We start from the raw sequence: 20,647 nt of genomic DNA on the forward strand, positions 1-20,647 counted from the left end.
TCTGAAGGTTACCTGCTTGGCGTTTGCTTGTAGATCTAGATGGATCAGTATTCACATAAGATTTATATGCAGCCATTGTCAATGATTTGCCCAGACATTCACTTGCTTTATCTTGTTTTAGCCAATGGTGTGGGTAATTTCTAAGAAACTAATAGCACCACATCCCCATGTAAAGCATTTTAGCCCACAAATAAATAAATTGGCACTTTTAAAGGTGCTAGTAAAGGAACTTACAAATTAGAACTTGGTTAAAAAAGTACAACGTTTATTGGGTTACACAATTTAACAAATCCATGCTAAATACATTGTAATAAAATAGTCTTGTTATCCTCATTTATTGCAGCTGTGCTAAAGTTGGTACTGCCAACATGTTTTGCCCTTTGGGCTTTTTCAGGGAGAACAGCCATTGGTAATTTTTAAATTGTTTTGAGGTAAACAAATTCTAAACCAGAATGATAACAAATATCAGTATAATAATCATACATTTTTAGAAATCAAAGTTTGCCGTCTTGGCCAGACCACGCTTACCCCAATATTTACCAATCGGTATTAAAGTGATTGTAAACCATCACCTTGTAAAACCATTCAGTTTAATAGAAATAAAAGGCAACATATTTGTGTATAGATGTTATAAAAAAGGAAAAAAATAAAAAAAGATGATGATGTTTTTTTAAGTGAGTACATTCCCTTTGTTTCCTCGATTCCTAGCTGCATAAGAGCTGGGGGGGGGGGGCAGCAGCAGCACACTGAGCTTCCCAGTGAAAGGCTGTGCAATGTATAATCATGGCTGCTGAGCCCTGACATTGTGGTCTGTGAGTGTGACTCCTTCGGCCGCAGCCAGCCATTTATCTCCTGTGTCCTTCCCTCCCCGCCTCTCTCTGTTCTACCAGTGCACCCCAAACCCCCCCCCCCCCCCCCCCCCCCCCCCTGCTCCTCCTGCTCTCATTTCACATATTGCATGCTCCCATCCTCTCTGCACCTTTTATAATAATGGTGCCTGGGTTCTGTAAAAACTGCACGGTTTGTACCTGTATAAGCTCTGCTCCCGTCGCTAAGCTCATTATTGGCGGCTCTGAGCTCTGCCTCTCCTCTCTCCCCAGCTGACATGAGCGGGAGGGCTTGGCCCTGCCCACTACAGCTGCATATGGAGAGACAAGGCAGGAGAGAAATCAGCTGCGTGCCGAGAGCGGAGCTCATACAGGTACAATCCTGCAGGTTTTTTACAGAACACAGGGGCAACTATTATGGTGCAGAAAGGATGGCAGCATGTAACAAAAGTGGGTTAACAACCACTTTAATACAGTTCTAAAGTACTAGCGGCTGTTCCCTGTGAAGTAGCCCAATGGGTGAAACATGCTGCGAGTACCAACTTTACCACTGCTGCAATAAATGAGGATTACAAGACCATGTTATGTTTTTAGCAAGGATTTTTTTTTTTAGTTGTCTAACCCAATAAACTATTTGTACTCCCCTTTTTTTATTTATTTTTTTTAATATATAATGTTCTAGTTTGTAAGTCGGTTTACTAGCACCTTAAAAGTTCCAATTTGTTTCTTGTGGTCTAAAATAAAGAATTTACTTGCTTTAGTATTTTATAAAAAAAAAAAACTGAGTTCAACAAATGCACAAGGTAAAAAATATGAACATCAGGTCTTATATTTAGAAATGGTTTGTGGTTCTTCTGCAGTTTTCTGGAAATCGATTTAGCTACCATAATTTTATGTGAAATCTGTGTTTAATTATTAAAGTACGGTAAATTGGTTTTGACCCATTTTTTTTCTCCCCCACAGCTATTCTTAGACATCATGCACATTGGGCATTGAACCCTGTACATGGGGCTCTAGCGTTTGGCACAGGGTGAAGGCTGCATTTTTTGTTTTTCATCCCTGAGCACATACGGTCCTAAATGTAAGTACAGCTAAGTGCACTTTCCAGCCACACCAGCTGTCGGACTCGGAGCCGACAGGTTGCTGGCAGCAGGGCTGGACTGGACACGACACCTGTGCCCTTCACCCAAAGCTAAATACCTGAGCCCCACGAATCGGGTTAATCGCCCAGTGTACATGGAGAAAATAGTAAAGCTGGCCATACATTATACATTTTTTTTTTTTTTCGTTTTACCAAAACCGTATACATGAGGTCATACCTAAGCACTTTCAATTTGTATGCAATCAGACAGGCCATTCCACGACATTGTTAAAGGTAAATCTAAAACAAATTGAATAAGAGAATTTTGTATAATGTATGGCCGGCTTTAAAATGCATTTCTTTTATTTGTTTGACAAGAGCTAAATAATGTTTATCTTGTCAGAAATTCAGAGCTATCACGTGTGCGCTGCATACTTCCTATGTTATCTCAAAGAGCCCTTCAAATTTTTTATCTTGGACTACAGAATCATTAGGCATTATGTTGTGAAGATCTGAGAGAGAGGGGGGGGGGGGGGGGTGGTTGAGTAGTTTCGCAGGACACCGGGAAGGGTTGACTACGCCTAATACTAGGGCTGCAACTAACGATTATTTTCATAATCCATTAGTTGGCCGATTTTATTGTTTCGATTAATCAGATAATCGCCTTAAAAAAAAAAAAATTGCATTTTTAATTTTTTTTGGGCCGATTTGTTGTTGGGCAGATTACAAAACGCAAATTGCCGCAAAAACACATTACATGCTTTTCTGCAGCTTCTCCATTGAAGTATATTGAAAAAAAAAAAAAAAATAGCACCTTTTGCGTTTAAAAAGTCCTTGACCCTTTCCAAATTCGCAGCAGCTGAAAAAAAATCATGGATATGAACGTGTCCCATAGGAAACCATGTAAATGAACTGTAGTGTGTTTCTGCAAAAAGCACCAAAAAACAAAGGTGTGACCCAGGCCTGAGATGTTTAGTAACATAATGGGGTTAAAAAAACAAAAATAAGTACAAAAAGAGCAAATAATCGCTACTGTAAGGGGTTCATTTTTTTACTTTTGGGACAGTGAAAGTAATATTTACAGTAGCCATTTGCTTTTTTTGTACTATAAAGGACTAATTTTAGTTTTTTTAACCCCATTATGTTACTGGCCGATTAATCGATTATGAAAAATTGTAATCTTTTATTTTCATAATCGATTGGTTGTCGATTAATCGATTAGTTGTTTCGGCCCTACTTAATACACTAAAATGCTTCCAATTTATTTCACTTGGTTGGTGTGGTGGCTTTTAACTTTTTTCTTTGTCTTGTTAGACTGTGTTTGGAGCTCTTAAACATCTTAGAATGTTTTTTTTTTTTTTTTTCCGCTTGTGTCCCTTAATGAGGATTAAAGAGAAAGTAAAGCCTCCTGAAAGAAATACAAATAAATAAACCCTGCAAGACCAAGGCTTACCTTACCTGAGATCGAAGCCCCCTCAGCGGACCTCGTTCGCCTCCTCTGTAGCCGCCATTACTCCCAGAGTTACTTCTGGGTATCGCGGCTCCGGTGCTGTGATTAGCCGGAGTCGCGATGACTTCACTCCCGCGCATGTGCGTAGGAGCCATCAGCAACTGCATGATTGCCTTCACTAACCCGCGCTCAGTGCGCCTGTGCCATTGTCTATGGCGCGCATGCGCCGTAGACATCTGTGCATTCTTTTCTGCAAATATTTCCTAAACCGTGTAGGTTTAGGAGACATTTCTTGTATCTACAGGTAAGCCTTAATCTAGGCTTACCTGTAGATAAAAGTGGTCTGTAAGGGTTTACAACCACTTTTAAGACCATAGGTTTGACTTACCATAAAATCCTTTACTTGGATTTCAGTAGGAGACACAGATCCCATGTATCTGCCTTTTAGGCAGCAGTATAATCCATACATCTCTGATTTTTTTCTGACCCTGCGTACCTTGGTGTCCCTCCTAGAAAAATATTTTACAGTAAGAAAAATCTATTTTACAGCAATCTTAAATTTGTATGCCAAGTCAGGACCATGCTAAATCTTTGACTTCATTTGTGCTCATCATTGGGTGGTCTTCTGCATTCAGTGCCTGCCTGAATGTACCCTTTTTATGTGAAGTTTTAACACCTTAGAGGAAATTGCTTATAATATTGCATTTATTTATTGCTTGTGGATTAAAGGAAAATTAATTATTAGTGTTGTGAACATTATATGTTCCCTTTTTTGTTGCAGGTACAGGAATGTATGACTCATGACATACGAAAGGGAAAGCTTTCTTTCCCGTACTCCATCTACTGCATGTAGGTCTTGCCAGGTAAGTGACCGATTTCTGTGTAGATACGTTTTTCAATGTACAATTTAGAAATAATTGTAATTGTATTGTTTGGCATTTTAGAACAGTAGGTCGGCCATACACGGTTCAAATCTCGTCCGGTTCAGCAGGAAATGGATGAGATTTGAACTGTTAATGTGCAGGCTGAATGTACCAAGTTGATCAACTTTGGTACAACCAGCCTGTCGGATTCTCTTGTGGTTATAGCTAGCGGCTGTTATAGCCACTAGCAATAATCGCCGTCTTCTCCCGGCGGGGATGGCTTCCCCCACCTGGAGAGGACAATGGCCGGCAGGAGGGATTCCGGCATCAACACACTCTGGTGGGGGAATCAAGCTCATTTCTTTCCTGCAACTTTGTGGTTGCAGGGAAGAAATTTGCTCTGTGTTAGAGCCGGGCATTTTTGGCCCCCCAAAAAATCTGAGATAAAAAAAACAAAAAAAACCTCAATTCACGATTCAAATTAAGTGTTGTTTTTTTTAGTTATTTATTTATTTTCCCTGATGGACACCGCCCCGGTCCTAAGTTTTTAGGCGAGGCCGTGGCTTCTGCCTAGTCCGCTGCGATCCTGGGTAAAGGCAGCAGACTAGGCCAAAGCCGCGGCCTCGCCTCAAAAATCCTGCCCGCAGCTCGCCACGATCCTGGCAAAAGGCTGCGAGCAGCGTCCAACCTTGTGGTCTTTTCCCAGGATCGCGGTGGGCAGGATTTTTGTAGGCGAGGCTTCGGCCTAGTCCGCGGAGCGCCGGTCCTTTGGAGAAATAAAAAAAAATCGAAAGGAAAAAAAAAAACGATGGTCAAAATCTGAATTGATTTCCCCTTGCAACTCGATTCAAATCAATTTTTTCCGCAGCCCTACTCTGTGTACAGCCGGTTTTACTTATAAACATGTAGGTGCCGTATGTGGGAGAGGGAGATTTTCTTTATAGCCCACCTTGGGTTTGAGATGCACCCCATCCCTTATTTAAGCTTTTTTCACAACCTTTAAAGCGGAAGTAAACCCCCTCCATAAAACAGTTTCATTTCCAGCACGTGCTGGAAATGTAACACTCCCATTGGTTGTGCTCTCAACCAAACTGTCAAACCATCCAATGACTGGTGTCATAACTGATCACATGTGCTGCTCATGGCAGTTGTAGATTATACACAGGCAAAGATGGCAGCTTCCTTGGCTGAAAACGATAGGAGGGTTTACTTACACTTGTGTTTTTAGTACTGTTTGGTGTTATCACATGCCCTCCCTCCGCTCTTCTTCAGCATGGTCAGTTCCTAAATGTTGAGAGTGGTGCCACATGATTGCATGATGTGTTAATGAGAAGTTGCCATTAATTGACATGCATTATGATAAGGTTTTGGGATTTCCCATTTGCAATGACTTGAACGGTAGATTGCATCTTGTGTTGACAGTAGTGGCTTCACTAGTCTATGGGTAAGGCTTCGGCATGGAGGCTGCTTTGTATACTTTCTTCACCTGAACCTTGGTCTGTGTGTGCTTCCCATAATTGGTTCTTATCAGAGACTCAGATACCTGTACAAGAAGTTATGCAGAATTGCGAAAGATCTTGGCAAGTGATGGACATGCTTCATCACAGAACTCTTATTAGAATTTTTACAATCTTAAAGTGGACTGGGTCACTGTCATGGACCTTGGAATGCAGAAGTGTTCCTCCTTGAAAGCTGTTACACAGTGGGGGGTCTTCTTCCCTGTCTTAAAGCTCCAGACGGCTCCATTGTTCTGTGTCTGGCTATTGTGTGCATTGATTGCCCCCTGGGGCTTCTGTCTCATTGCACATAACAGTCCCTCCATTCAAGCTATCGGACCAATCCCTGCTGACTCATTTCCAAGTCCTCATTTGCATGGCTAAGGAGGACCTGAAGGAGGACTACATGTACTTTACAATTGACCAATAGGAAAGTCACTATTTGCAATGCTCTCTGACACAGATGGGAACATGAACAAGGAGCGTGTAGCGTTGTCATAAAGTTTGTACAGCTCTTCCCAACTGATAAAATAGAGCAGATTCTGCTCCTTGGTACCATTAGAAATGAGCTGCTCTGTTTTCTATGCCAGGAGGGAACAAGAGAAGTCAACAGATCCAATCTTGTGGGGAAACACAGAAGTTTTCTTTGTTGAAAACTGTTGCAGACCATTTGGTAATTAGTCACGGAACCTGCACCAGTTTCTATTTCACCCTGAAAAAGAAGCTTGTGTAGATAGACCTGCTTTAATATGGTGCACGCCACTTGCGCCAGTTTCTTGCGTCGTCCTAATGGTGCTGGAAGCTTTGGTAATTTGGTATAATATTTTACATACAGCTGTATCATTTCATTTTTAAATGAAAGATGTTGACAGATGCACTTTAAAGTGCACAGGCTTATATCTGTGGATAGCTGAAGGGCTTGTCTCCCTTGTACCATATCAATAAGGTATAGATTAGGTTCTCCTGGATTGGTTTACATGTGTACTGTCTTTGTGCTGTTTGTTTTCTTCTATCTCTGTTCGTTCATACAACACTGTTGGGTAAACAGAGCCTGTAACTGTAGATTTGGAGAGTATATGATAACTGCAGTGCCAGGCACAAGTGTGCTCCAAGATCTGCAGACTAGTCATAACTAATGGTGTCTGTGAGTGTGTATATATACAGCATGTACTGTATAATAGAAATAATCCAGGATGTAGTAGGTGGAAGACTGGCAGCCAGCTAAATGACAGTGACCGCCGACTCATCTACTCGGTGACAGTGATGCAGAATAGGAAAGACACGTTTCTTAGCTAGTTTAGCTTTGCCTGCAGTCATCTTCAGCCATGCATTCTCTTTCTTTCTGCTTCGAGAACTTTGTATTATCAGTCTGCCAGGCTAGGCTAGACCACACCCTACATATAGAATTTCCTGCTATGCTGCCCATGCTTCGGCTGCCCCCTCCTTTTTTTTTTTTTTTTCCATCCTACAGCAGTATTTTGGGTACTTAGAATGTTCAGTCAGCCATGTTAGACACATATATCTATATATAGTATGTGTAATAAATATATATATATATATATATATATATATATATATATATATATATATATATATATATATATATATATATATATATATATATATATATATATATATATATATACACACACACATACACACCCCAATCAGTTACAGGTCAAAGTGGTTGTAAAAGCTCAGTGTTGTTGTTTTTTTTTTTTTTTTTTTTTAAACAACAAACATGTCAAAAAAAGGGGATAATATACTGCTCCAACCAAAATAAACTAAAAGTAAGCTGCCAACACAACAATAACAAACATGTCCTACTTGCCTCTACTGTGCAATTCGTTATGCAGAGTGGCCCCGATTCTCCCCTTCTGGCGGCTCCTCCCCGCAGTAGCTAGCCCCCTCTGGGAAGCTCTTTCCCGAGGGGGTTGCCTTGCGGGCACGTGCCCGTGTCATACCCTCGGCGTCCATAGCTGCCGAGTGTATGACTCTATCCTGCTCCCCGGGGACCACGTCATTGGATTTGATTGACAGCAGCGGGAGCCAATGGCTGCGCTGCCACCAATCTATCCAATCAACGCCAGGACTCTGAGAAAAAGAGGACGCCGGGGACGCACAGAGTAGGTAAACTGGCTTAGGTAAGTAAAACTGGGGGGCTGGTGATTGCCAAGAGTTTTTCCACCTTAATGCATAGGATGCATTAAGGTGAAAAAACACAAAGCTTTACAACCCCTTTAAGTGAATAACGTTCTTTATCTTTTTACAATGGCATCTGAAAGTAGGCCGGATATATTGGGCAGCAAGTAAACATGTTGTCCCTAAAGTTGCTGGGTTGAGAACAAAACAAAAGGGCATTGCAGTTTGCTGTATATGGGGCTGCAGACTGGTCAGGGTGCCCATGCTGACCACATCCACAGCCAAAAGAGAATACTATGGTCAGTTGAGCCTGGTCTGATGAATCAGGTTTTCTTTTACATGAGAGGCATACAACCTAGGACTCATGGGCCGCATGCAGCTATGAATGCTGTCGAACACAACATTTTTAAACTTAAAGGAGATGTAAAGGCCAAAGTTTTTTTTTTTATCTTAATGCATTAAGATAAAAAGCCTTCTATGATTAGCAGCCACCCCAGCACCACTAATACTTGCCTTGTCTCTGTCCAAGGCAAGTATTAGTCGGCCGACAGAGACACTCCTCTCGATTGGTTAGACACAGAAGCAGCACCACTGGCTCCCATGTCTGTCAATCAAAGTCAGCTAGCCATTCAGGAAAGAAAGGGAGTGGGGCCAAACTGCAGCTCCATGTCTGAATGGACACATTGAGCTACAGCTCGACTCGGGTGCCCCCACAGCAAGCTGTCTGCTATGGGGGCACTTGACAGGAGGGAGGGGCCAGGAGCAGCGAAGAGGGACTTGAGAAGAGGAGGATCCAGGCTGCCCTATGCAAAACCAATTGCACAGAGCAGGTAAGTATAACATGTTTGTTATTTTTTTTATTTTTAAAACAAGACTTTACTTTTTTGGGGGGGGTTGGATTTTTGGAATTTAGCAAACACATGAGTCTGAAGAAAAAATCATGGGGTGCACTGCAAAGGTATTTGATAAAGTGATTGAAAACCTTAATTTTTTTTTTATTATTATTTAACATGTTCTATTCACCTCCTTGTGCAATGATTTAAAGCACAGCACAGCCCGATCCTCCTCTTCTGGGGTCCTCCGCCAGCGCACCTGGGTCCTCCTGTTCGACAAGAGCCCACCATAGGAAGCCACTTCCTATGGGAGCACTTATGTGGGCTCAATCCTGAGCTCTACATCTATAGATGGGTGGGCAGACTGTGAGGCTTGGCCCTGCCTCTGCCCCCTCCCCATAGGGTTTGATTGACAGCGGCAGAAGCCAATGGCTAGCATCTACACATATTGCAGATACTGACTTTTAATAGTGGGACACTTACCTGTCCGGGAGTCCAGCGATGTTGGCACCGCAGCTAATGTTTCCATCAGCTATCGGGTGCTGCCGCCACCATTGTCGGTAAGGGAACCCTGTAGTGAAGCGTTACTGCTTCATGCCAGGTCCCACGAGGCACCGTTGAGCTCTTACTGGCTCGGTCGGCGGGGGACGGAGGAGGAGGGAGCCAAGCTGCTGACATAATGCGCTGCGGCCCAGTCTCCTGGACATGGGGACAGGATACCTGTCAGACACAGGTATCGGCAGAGGGGGGGGGCAGACCTGCCATCTTGGAGCACCAGAGTGCATGGAGACAGCTCTGCTGGTGGAGAAAGCAGGCAGCTGCGGAGGGAGCAGAAGCCACATAAGCGTCAAACCCCATACGTTTATTGTGTCCGTGACCAGTTACCAAATCACTCAAAGTAGTTGTAAACCCACTTTTTGACTTTTACCTACAGGTAAGGCTTATGACAAAAAGAGAAAATACCGCGCTTACACATTTAAATACCTAACTTAGCTGCAACATGACAGTGTCATACAAACACAAATCACGTAAGGAACAGAAAAAATGTTGCGCTATTAATAAAAACTAGGCTAAACAGACAGTTGATACCAAAAAAAATGGAGATAATGTGAATGCAAAAACCCCTAATTTAAAGAGGAATAAAACAAATATCTGGCAAGAGAGTCTTTGTGTCAATCAAAAATCATTGCAGGCAAGTTCTTCAGTATTGAATAAATTGTTGGAAACATATGCGATGACCGACACCACTAGATAGAAAGGTGGAGGCTTACCGGATGGCAAGCAATGACCAGCTTGCGGCTGCAAACCCCAGCCAGGGCCTTTTGATGATCCTCGTAGGGGGATGACAAGGGGGTAGATGTTGAAGCTTCCCGCACCAAGAGCCACAAGATCACGGCGTGTCACACACAAAAAGAAGGAACTCAATGGTGAAGTACAGCAGGACCAGCATATACAAGGTATTCGTGACTCAAGGGACCACCACCACCAAAACACCCTAAATTTGAGAGGCTTACCAGAACGTAAGGCAATATAAACATGTGGCTAAACCCCTAGCCAGGGCCTTTAAAATCCCACGCGGTGATATATCCTACGGGTCCTCCGGTATGTTAAGGTCAGTGGGTGCATAGAAAAAACGATAATGCCCACATAGTGAAGTATGTAAGTTCAGGAATTTAATATAAAAAGTAATACACTTACAGGTTAAAAGCAGAAAATAGATAGAAGCCGGCCGGCTCTAACAAACGCCCGTCCACACGGAACGAAGAAACGTCTTGCGTCAGCACGCTACCTTCCCGACGCACGTTTCGTCAAAAGCTGACGTCATCTGGGGCACGGGCGACGTGCTGACACTACACATATAAATAGGCTAAAACCAGGCCTCGATCTGAGTTACGGGCTAGGTGACCGCCCATGGAGGCCATGCTGGAACGCATAAACAAAAACAAAACCAAGGAAGGTTTTTACATGACACAAGCTAGATGGCCATCTTGTGGTGAAATAAGTGAATAACGGTGTAGATCCAAATGTGTAAAAAACTCATTGAGCTATACCGGTTAAATACAAAATTGTATTGTGTGGGGGAAATTAGATCATTTTAGGTGAGAAACTATTTATGATTATTCTCTAGTGATCAAGAGAAAAAAAAGGAAGGCCACTAAAAATCTATTAAATGTATATAAAAAATATATGAAAAAATGTTAGTGAAAACATGTGAGAAAAAAATATATATAAAAATAAAATAAAAATATTGAAAAATAGTGATAATATCAAAATTCGGCATGAAAATAGCCAAATATTTTATACAAAAATGTGAATAAGATGCATTAATTAAATGCAAATAAATGGTAAATATAAATTCATAAAAATTGTGCTATGAGTGCACGAGCTCCAAGAAAAGATTAGATAATAATTAAAAATAAAATAAAAAATTGTATATAGTGTAAATATATACAAAAAATTATATTACAATATAATATGGATCTAGTGGTGTATTGTGGAGAATATACCAATAAAAAAGAATCTTAATAAATACAAATTATATTGTAAAGTAAACATTAATGTGAACCATCAGTGAATATCGTAACCATCTCTGGTCAAGTGTATAAAATGTTATATAAAATAAAATAGGGAGAGGATGGAGAAAATAAAACTCCCAAAAGGCCATCATGTAGATCACCCCGTCACTCAGATCGAGTTCACAAATGACAGGATAAATCAACAGAATAAACAATAATAAAAACAATAAAAATGTTCTATTTAGGAATTGTCAAAGGCATTAACATCAACCTCTATGTTGAGTCCATAGGGGGTATAACTCTTAATCCTATGGATCCACTGCATTTCAGATTTAGAGATGCTCCTCACTAGTGGACTACCACGCCAATGTGGAGCATATCTATCAATCCCCAAGAAAATAGTTTTTGAGGGGTCCCTGTTATGAACCAAACGGTAATGTTTTGAAACCGAATGGTTCAAATAACCGGCTAAGATATTGCTAACGTGTTCATTAAGTCTCACTGAGAGGGCTCTCTTGGTTCTGCCCACATACTGGAGCCCACAAGGGCACTGCAGTAAGTAGACCACCCCTTCGGTCGCACACGTAATGAAAGGTTTAATAGTGTGTTGTTCACCTGTGACCGTGGAGACAAAGAGGTGTGTTCTTCTATGTTCACAACCACTAATGGAACACACCCGGCATTTCCTACACTGGTAGAAACCAGTGAATGAATTGAGAAAGGTAGTTTTAATGACAGGTGGCTTGAGAACATTGGGGGCCAATTTGTGTCTCAAGGCCGAACCCCCCTTAAAAATCACCTGTGGGTTGTCTGGCAAGACAGGGCCCAAGATTGGGTCATTTTTAAGGATGTGCCAATGTTTTTTTAAAAGTTTTTTGACACTAAAATGCTGGGTGGAAAAAGTAGTAACAAAAGGAACAACAGGCATTCTACTATTGTCGCATGGTTTATTCTTCAATAAATCAATCCTATTAATACCTTTAACCTCATTTAGTGTGGATGTGAGGGTACCCTGGTCATATCCTTTTTCCAAAAATCTATTCATCAAGATATTGGATTGCACCAAAAAATCTGACTCATTGGAACAATTGCGTTTAATACGCAAAAACTGACTTTTGGGCACAGATTTCAGCCAAGAGTCATGATGGCAACTATCCGTGGGGATGTAAGAGTTTCTATCTGTGCCTTTAAAGAAAGTGCTCGTACAGAAACCATCACCCTGGACAGAGATTGTAAGATCTAGAAAATTGATGCTAGATTGACTTGCCTCAAAATTGAGGTGAATGCCTCTCTCGTTGCTGTTGAGAAATGACATAAAAGATTGAAGCTCTGTAAGGGGGCCATCCCATAGGAGGAGGATGTCGTCGATGTACCTGGCCCACAGCTTAAGCTGGGGTTGTCGGCAAACATAGACGACATCCTCCTCCCACATGGCCATAAACAAATTGGCCAGGCTGGGGGCGTATTTTGCCCCCATAGCCACACCCCTATCTTGCCGGTAGAACTGGTTTTGAAACCAGAAATAATTTCTAGTCGCAGCAAAATGCAATAACTCGAGTATGAAAAAAATTTGTTCATCAAAAAGACCAGAGTCCCGTCGAAGGTAGTACTCTACTGCTGATAAACCTAGATCATGGGGAATCACCGTATAAAGTGACGTAACGTCAGCTGTGACAAGCCACATATTTGGAGAAGGTTTGAGATTAGATAATAAATTAATAACATGTCGGGAGTCCTTTAAATGAGAGGGCATCCTGGAAACTAAAGGTTGTAGAAAAAAATCAATGTACCTGCCCACCCGGGAAGTAAGGGAATCTATCCCACTTACGATAGGACGTCCCGGGGGGCAGGTAAGATGTTTATGGATTTTCGGTAAATAATAAATAACTGGTGTTCTTGGAGCCTTGGGTACAAGGTACAGTTTCTCTTTTTTATTAAGAATACCGTCCTTGTAACCTTTAGAAATAAGTTTGGTTAACTGATTGAGGTATGAATTTTTAGGGTCACACGCTAGGGGAGTATAGGTGTCTCTATCTCCCAAAATTCTGTCCATCTCGGCTAAATAGTCGGTTCTATTGAGGACCACTATGCCTCCCCCCTTATCAGCGGGCCTAATGACAATTTGTTTGTTGTCACACAAAGAGTCAAGGCCTGTTTTGAGGGTATGGTTAAATTGTGTTTTTTTAATAGGGAGACGATCCAAGTCTCTAAGGACAATGTCCCTAAAGACTTTGATTGATGCAGCCGTGCCCCCGGGAGGTAAGGCTTACCTGTAGGTATAAAGAATATCCCCTAAACCTGTACGGTTTAGGAGATATTCCCCTCGCAATGCGCCGCTGATTGCAGCGGCGCATGCGCAGGAGGGAGTCCACGGCGAAAGGACCGGCAGCCGCCGACCCTTGCCGATTTTTAAATCTCCCGCGCGCACGCGTGGGAGTGACGTCATCGCCGCTCCAGCCAATCACAGCGCTGGAGCGGCGATACCCGGAAGACACGCCGGAGCAAGATGACAGTGTTCTTCACCTCGTTCCAAGGTAAGTATTTCATAATCAGCTAGTATGCGGTGCATACTAGCTGATTATGCCTTTTGCCTTGCAGGTTTGAAAAAAAAAAAAATTGTTACAACCGCTTTAAGTGGCCCTCACTCTCCAAAAGGTTGCGAGTCCCTGCTGTAGGGCCATGGGTTAAGCTAGCTTTCTCCTCTGTAAAGCATCTTTTGAGGCATGTATAAGTGTTGTCTTGTTGTCGATAACACAAATATATGTTGTGTGTGTGTGTTTGTGTTTGTCTCTAAAGAAATTCCTGACATAAAAGCTTGGCTTTGAAAATAATCAGAACGGTAAAAACTGGAGTTAAAAGAAGCAGTTGAGCCTAGGTAAAACCTCTGCTATAATCTTTGATGGCAGATCTGCTTGGATCTCAATATAAAACGTAATAATTGTATCTCTATTTTAATATCTTGGAGGGATGCTAATATGCAGATTTACTTCTCTTCTTAACCAGACACTGAATATAATTTGATTTGTGTGCCTGCTCTGCTTTACCGGAAATTTGTAATAACAGAAATATGAAGGCTGCTTTTGCTGTTTTCTTCTCCTCAAAACACTAGTTTCCAATTTGTCATGCTGGCCCAGTGGTTTCGGTGCTTTACGTTGTTTGCCTAAACAAGAATGCAAATAAGCAGTTGTGCGTTTTATCTTGCTGCATGCTTGTTACAGTGAAATTGATTAAAGTGTTACTAAACCCAGGACTCCGCATTAGCTATTTTTGGCCTCCCACAGTACACAGAACATTCTTGTGACTTCTAACAATGTCTGGTTAAAGCTTGTAGGAGGAGTTTTCATTCTCCCATGATAGTCCTATGAGGCTGCAGGTCCCCTGACCCCCTGTCTGGACAGTGCTGATTGGCCCTGTGCTAATCTCATGCATTCTTTCAAGGAAAAAAAAAAACACACTCTATAATTACACACCGAACTAAGCATGTGCAGTTCCCCCCCAAGGCTCTGTTCTACCAGCAGATGGATTGGGAACAGTTGAAGGGGAGGATCACAGAAGACTTGATCAAACTGCATATACCAAGCATGCTTTACTGCATATCCCATGATAGTCCTATGAGGATGCAGGACCACTGATCCTTACCCCTAACTAGACCTGCAAGCAGCACACACTTGCCTTCCCCTTGATAACCCACCACTTTATTTATCCATTGAATGCAAATAGAATTTCCAGTACTTGGATATAATGTGCACGGAGGAGCATGTGATTTGCTCCATGTGACAATATGGTACGGTAATTGGTGACTGGCCACTGTCAGTTGGGGGGGGATTCATCCTCAGCCCTGTGCAAGCTCCAGACTGTAGTGACTGGTGTCTTACACAGGGAGTTCTTTCTTTGCTCTTGATAGCTGAACTGAATAGCAACAGAGGGAGGTGTAAGTAAAGCTGGCCATACATTATAAATTTGTCTTGTACAATTTTTCCTTTAGATTTACCAAAACCATATAACAAGAGGTCATACTGAAATACTTTAAAGGAGTTGTAAAGTAAATTTTTTTTTCACCTTGCAATCTATGCATTAAGGTGAAAAAACATCTGATGCTGTCGGCCACCCCCAGCCCCCATTTATACTTACCTGACCCCTCGAAAGTCCCGCGCGCGGTCCCGAGATCCTCTTCGCCGCTCAGGCTGGCCGCTGATTGGCTAGAGCGGATGGATTGAGAGCAGCGCAGCCATTGGCTGGCGCTGCTGTCAATCACATCCAGTGACGCGGCGCGCTAAGGGCCGAGTGATGCAGTGAGTGGCTATGGCCACTCGCTGTATCACGGGAGCGCGCCCGCAATTACTCACCACCTTGCGAGCTCTCTCGCATGACTGTGGTCCGTACTTGCGGGGAGGACCAGAGACAGCCACCGAGGGACCCCAGAAGACGTGGATCGGGGCCACTCTGTGCAAAACGAACTGCTCAGTGGAGGTAAGTATAACATGTTTTTTTCCTTTTTTTTTTCCCTTTTACAAACCCTTTAAATTTGTATGCATCAGGCAGGCCCTTTCTTTACATTGGAGGTTGTCAAACTCCATTTCATTGTGGGACACATCAGCAGTATGGTTGCCCCCAAAGAGCCACTTGTATCTAGGTTACGCTACGTAGAGAGTGCAGGGTTCAGGATTTTGCTACGTAGAGTGTGCAGGGTTCAGGATTTTGCTACGTAGAGAGTGCAGGGTTCAGGATTTTGCTACGTAGAGAGTGCAGGGTTCAGGATTTTGCCACGTAGAGAGTGCAGGGTTCCGGATTTTGCCACGTAGAGAGTGCAGGGTTCCGGATTTTGCCACGTAGAGAGTGCAGGGTTCCGGATTTTGCCACGTAGAGAGTGCAGGGTTCCGGATTTTGCCACGTAGAGAGTGCAGGGTTCCGGATTTTGCCACGTAGAGAGTGCAGGGTTCAGGATTTTGCCACGTAGAGAGTGCAGGGTTCAGGATTTTGCCACGTAGAGAGTGCAGGGTTCAGGATTTTGCCACGTAGAGAGTGCAGGGTTCAGGATTTTGCCACGTAGAGAGTGCAGGGTTCAGGATTTTGCCACGTAGAGAGTGCAGGTTTCGGGAGTGTGCAGTGTGCAACATCTCATTTCCATTCCTCCTCCTCCTGGGTTCTGACCTCTGCACCCACCGTTCTGCCCTATTCCCCCCACCTCTGCACACATCTTCCTCCACAGCCCTGTACAGCATGTTTTTATATTTTGTAATAGACTTTTGGTATATTATTTATATTCCAAACACTCCAAGCTACAATTGATTGTGAAAATTACTGTTGCCATTTAAAGTCCCATTTATCTGGGTTTTTCCATATATCTACAAGAATGCCTCTCTTCATGGACACTATTAGGTACAGCAAGTCTGCAAAAGCCTGCCCTCATGATGCAGCCGCTGGATGTAGATTAAAAGAACACGCAGCCTCCAGAGCCGTCTGGTACCTCCACCACTGACGGGCTATGCCGGACCGACCACGATTGCGCTCAGCGACACAGACAGCTGGCACTGCTGGGGAGACTGAGGAGGAGAGAGCAGGAAGTGTTCACTCCTGTTGCACCTAGGTAAAACCTCCTCTTTCCATGTTGGTGTAAAGCAGATGGTGAGAACAGGAACCGCTGCACGGGCCACATAACAAAGCATGGCGGGCCCTGTGTTTGCCACCTGTGCACTACATAGTTGAAGGTAAATCTAAAGGATATTGATTAAGAAAATCATACAATATATTGCCTTGTTTCCACTGAGCGTATCGGTACGGTACGCCATTTTGAGTGTTTTCATTATGAAAGCGGCCCATACAACCCAACCATACTGCACCATTCCTTCTTCAGATGTAGGGCCATAGAAAATGGTACGGTTTGGTTAGGGCGAAATGAGGCATTAGTGTACCTTTTTGAAAGGTAATACATTTATAAAAAAAAAAAAAAAGGCTCTTCTTGGTATAATTCTGAATGCTGGTAAGGTGGCATCACTCTGAAATTGCACATTTTTCTTTTTTTTTTTGGTTTAGTTGCCGTAATTTAATCTGAGAATTTTTTTGGTTGGCGATTACAAATTAAATACACTGGACATGCTACAACATTTTGAAGCAAATACGGTCTAAAGGATTAGTACCAAGATTAAAGTGAGTGTTTTAATGTAAACATGTTTTGGGGATTACATTTTCTCTTTAAATGCTGCTTAGGATAAAATCTTCTCCTTGGAGAGAAAAGGAACCTGATGGTGTATTTTATTCAGGATATATTATGGCTAGAACTACTGCTAAGGTAGAGACCCCTGGATAGCCTTATGTATGTAACCGAAGCACTGGGGCAAGACATTACAAATCACAGACCGTGTTAAGGCAGGTGGCACTAAAAGTTGTATTGAGTTATTGATGTTTTTTGCTGAAGGTGATGTCCTTGGTCCCAAACCCTCAGGTCACCTGAGCATGCAAGTTTATAGTATGCAGAGAGGCTTATGCAAGCACATCTGTCATTGGTAATCCCTGGGGACATTATTATTGTTAAGGGTTTCCAAGCTGTCAAATCCCTGTTCTTCCAAGATCGCTTCACCAGCAAAGTCTACGGGGGTGTCCAGAAAATAATCGTGACTATTGCAGCTGTTAGTTTAAACGAGTCTAACCTGGCCAAAATTGTATCGAATGTTTTATTATTGTGTTTGTTCTTTAAAATACCTGTTGTTTTTCAAATTGATCCTTTTAGTCCAGCCTTTGTCAACCTTGTTAACACATTGGAACCCTTGCACAACATTTCTGGTCTCGGGGGAACCCCTGGTAAAATGGATTATATCTACAACTTATAATAAATACATCATTGTGATGGTCATAGGGAACAATACTTTTTCGTCTTTTGGTCATTGGGAAGCATTACTCCTTTTAACCCCTTCCATACAGGGCATTTTCACCCCCTTCCTGCCCAGACCAATTTTTAGTTTTCAGCGCTGTTGCACTTTGAAATATAAATATAAATATGCATTGATTACTGTGTAAATGTGACTGGCAGGGAAGGGGTTAACCACTAGGGGGCATTGAAGGGGTTAATGTGTTCCCTAAGGTGTGTTCTAACTGTGGGAGGGAGGGGACTCTCAAGGGGGGTAGACCGATGTGTGTTCCTCTGTGCTGGGAACACACATTGGTCTCCTCCCTGCTGACAGGAGGTGGATCTGTGTGTTTACACACACAGATCCACACTCCTGCCGTGATTACCGGCAATCGCGGGTCACTGGCGGCCGCGGTTTCCGCCGGGTGGCCGCGATTGCCGGTAATCACAGCAGGAGTGTGGATCTGTGTGTGTAAACACACAGATCCACCTCCTGTCAGCAGGGAGGAGTCACGAGCCGGATCAAGAGCGCTGCCGCGGGCGCGCGCCCTAGATCGCCGGGAACACAGGACGTCATATGAAGTCCACCCGGATCGGCGAGGGGTTCCTGCCGCCGTCATTTCCCCATGACGCGGTATGGAAGCGGTTAAAGATGGCTCAAAAGATCTGTGTTGCCAGTGGGAACGTATCTGAGAGCAATTTCTCAAGAAACCACCTATCAACCTCTGGAGAAACCCTGTCTTATGCTGGCCATAGACTATACAAAAAATCGGCCAAACCCATTTTCGAAAAACAAACATTCGCCATGAGCGCAAACTATAGTGCCATCATGTAATGACCGATAAATCGTTCAGTGGACATAAATTAATGCATTTTTTGTTAGTTTTTTTACATATACCTAATGCAGACAGTTCGGACGGAAAAGACATTCACCTTTCTATTTATCATTTATTCGGCAGAAAATTTCCAAACTTTTCGGCTCAAAAAAATGTCCCAACGATTATTGATTTTGTGCCCATTAACTGCCCGAAAAAGGAACGAACTGTCTAAAAGACTGAATTTTGCACGATTTTTCGAATAGTGTATGTCCAGCATTAGGCCCAGGAAGTACATGGATACTTGATAGACTAGATTCTAGCTTAGGCAATCTGCTACTAAGCCATACTCCCAACATGAAGTCCTTTCCAGCTGTCACATGCTAGAACTTTAATGGGAAGTAGAGGCTTGGCATCGGTTATGGCTGGGAAAGTTGAGTCCTGGCTGGGTCTGGGGTGTGTCAGGCCCTGTGTGCAGCCTGGTTGTAGGATCCAAAGGGCTTGCAACTTGCATAGGAATCAATTTTAAGTTGTAATAACTAAGTTTTGCGTTTTACTTAGCGCTGTAACAGCAACACCTGTGTCTCTCAAGGTATGTGGCATGGATTTGGGTGGAGTAAAAGCCACAACTGCCTGCCTCTGGACAAATCCCAACACTTCAGGGCAGAACAAGAGGGTTAGTTGCCCGTGGCGTCAAAAATTGTCTAGGGGACCCTGCAGGCAACCAAAAGCAGGAGCGTGTCGGCATGCAAACAATTCTATCATAGCAGTAGAAGTCTTTTGGTTAGTGTTGTCAACCTTTCACATGCCCAAATCTTGACACTGATCAGACAGCTACTGTATAAAAACAAAAACATTGCTGTGGTCAATTTTTCTATAGTAATTTATAGTAAAAAAGGCACCGTTTTTTATTGGCATTAGAATTTCTTTTTTTTGGGCTTGCAAACCCTTTAACATTAGGACTCGGTTCACACGGCTGTGACTTGAGATCTGACTTGAGAGCCTAAGTCGTGTGACATGTGAGATCCCATGTTAGTCAATAAGATCTGTCTTAATTGGCACTCCTGAAGTCACTCTGACTTTAGAAAAGGTCCCTGTACTACTTCAAGGCGACGTCTATTCGATTTGTGCCCATAGACTTTGATGGAAGTTGCCTCCAAGTTGGAACCTCGTCTATATTGGTGTGATTTGGATCCGACATGTCAGGAAAAGTTGCTTCAAAGTCACACCAAGTAGTACTCAAGTCGCCTAGCAAAGTTGCACTGTAAGTCACACGACTTTAAGGTTGCGGCAGTGTAAATCGAGCCTCAAACCTGCATGCTGAATTTGGTTTATGGACATCAGCATGTTTAATAATAAAAAAAATCGGACAGTTTGTCGTCATGTGCTAGTGTACATCGCATTCTAGCACATTAGGACAGACTTGCTTGAAAACAAAGCCCTCCAGCGGCGTGTTGTCACCTGAAGGCGCTTCCATTTCACCCGGTCTATAATTCCGGGTTTGTGGGGCTTTGGCAATATGAATGGCCGAGCTTCCGCGCATGCGGGACTCACCGTTTACGACGCGACTCTGAAGGAATGGCATGGGTATGGCTACGTCTAAAGTAAACATATTTACTGTACCTATTATGCTGCCTTATAGGCTTACCTATAGGTAAACGTCATATGTGGGAGTTTGCTCCCACTTTAATATGCTAGAAGTGTTCAAGTCCATGTCGGGTCACTGTAAAAAATAAAGTATTTTGCTACTTTCTGTTGTTTTTTTTGTTTTTTTTTTTTT

General features: G+C 42.9%; 1 protein-coding gene across 2 annotated transcripts in view; it reads left to right on the plus strand.

Moving 5' to 3' along the window:
- Positions 1-20,647, plus strand: part of OSBPL8 (oxysterol binding protein like 8) — a 356,358-nt gene that overhangs the window by 39,202 nt on the left and 296,509 nt on the right. For both annotated transcript variants that reach the window (XM_040343960.1, XM_040343961.1), the window contains exon 2: positions 4,140-4,221. The gene's annotated coding sequence lies outside the window, so the exon portion shown is untranslated. The remainder of the gene's footprint in view (positions 1-4,139; positions 4,222-20,647) is intronic.

Source organism: Rana temporaria, chromosome 3 (genome assembly GCF_905171775.1).
Source record: "Rana temporaria chromosome 3, aRanTem1.1, whole genome shotgun sequence".
NCBI classification, from domain to species: Eukaryota; Metazoa; Chordata; class Amphibia; order Anura; family Ranidae; genus Rana; species Rana temporaria.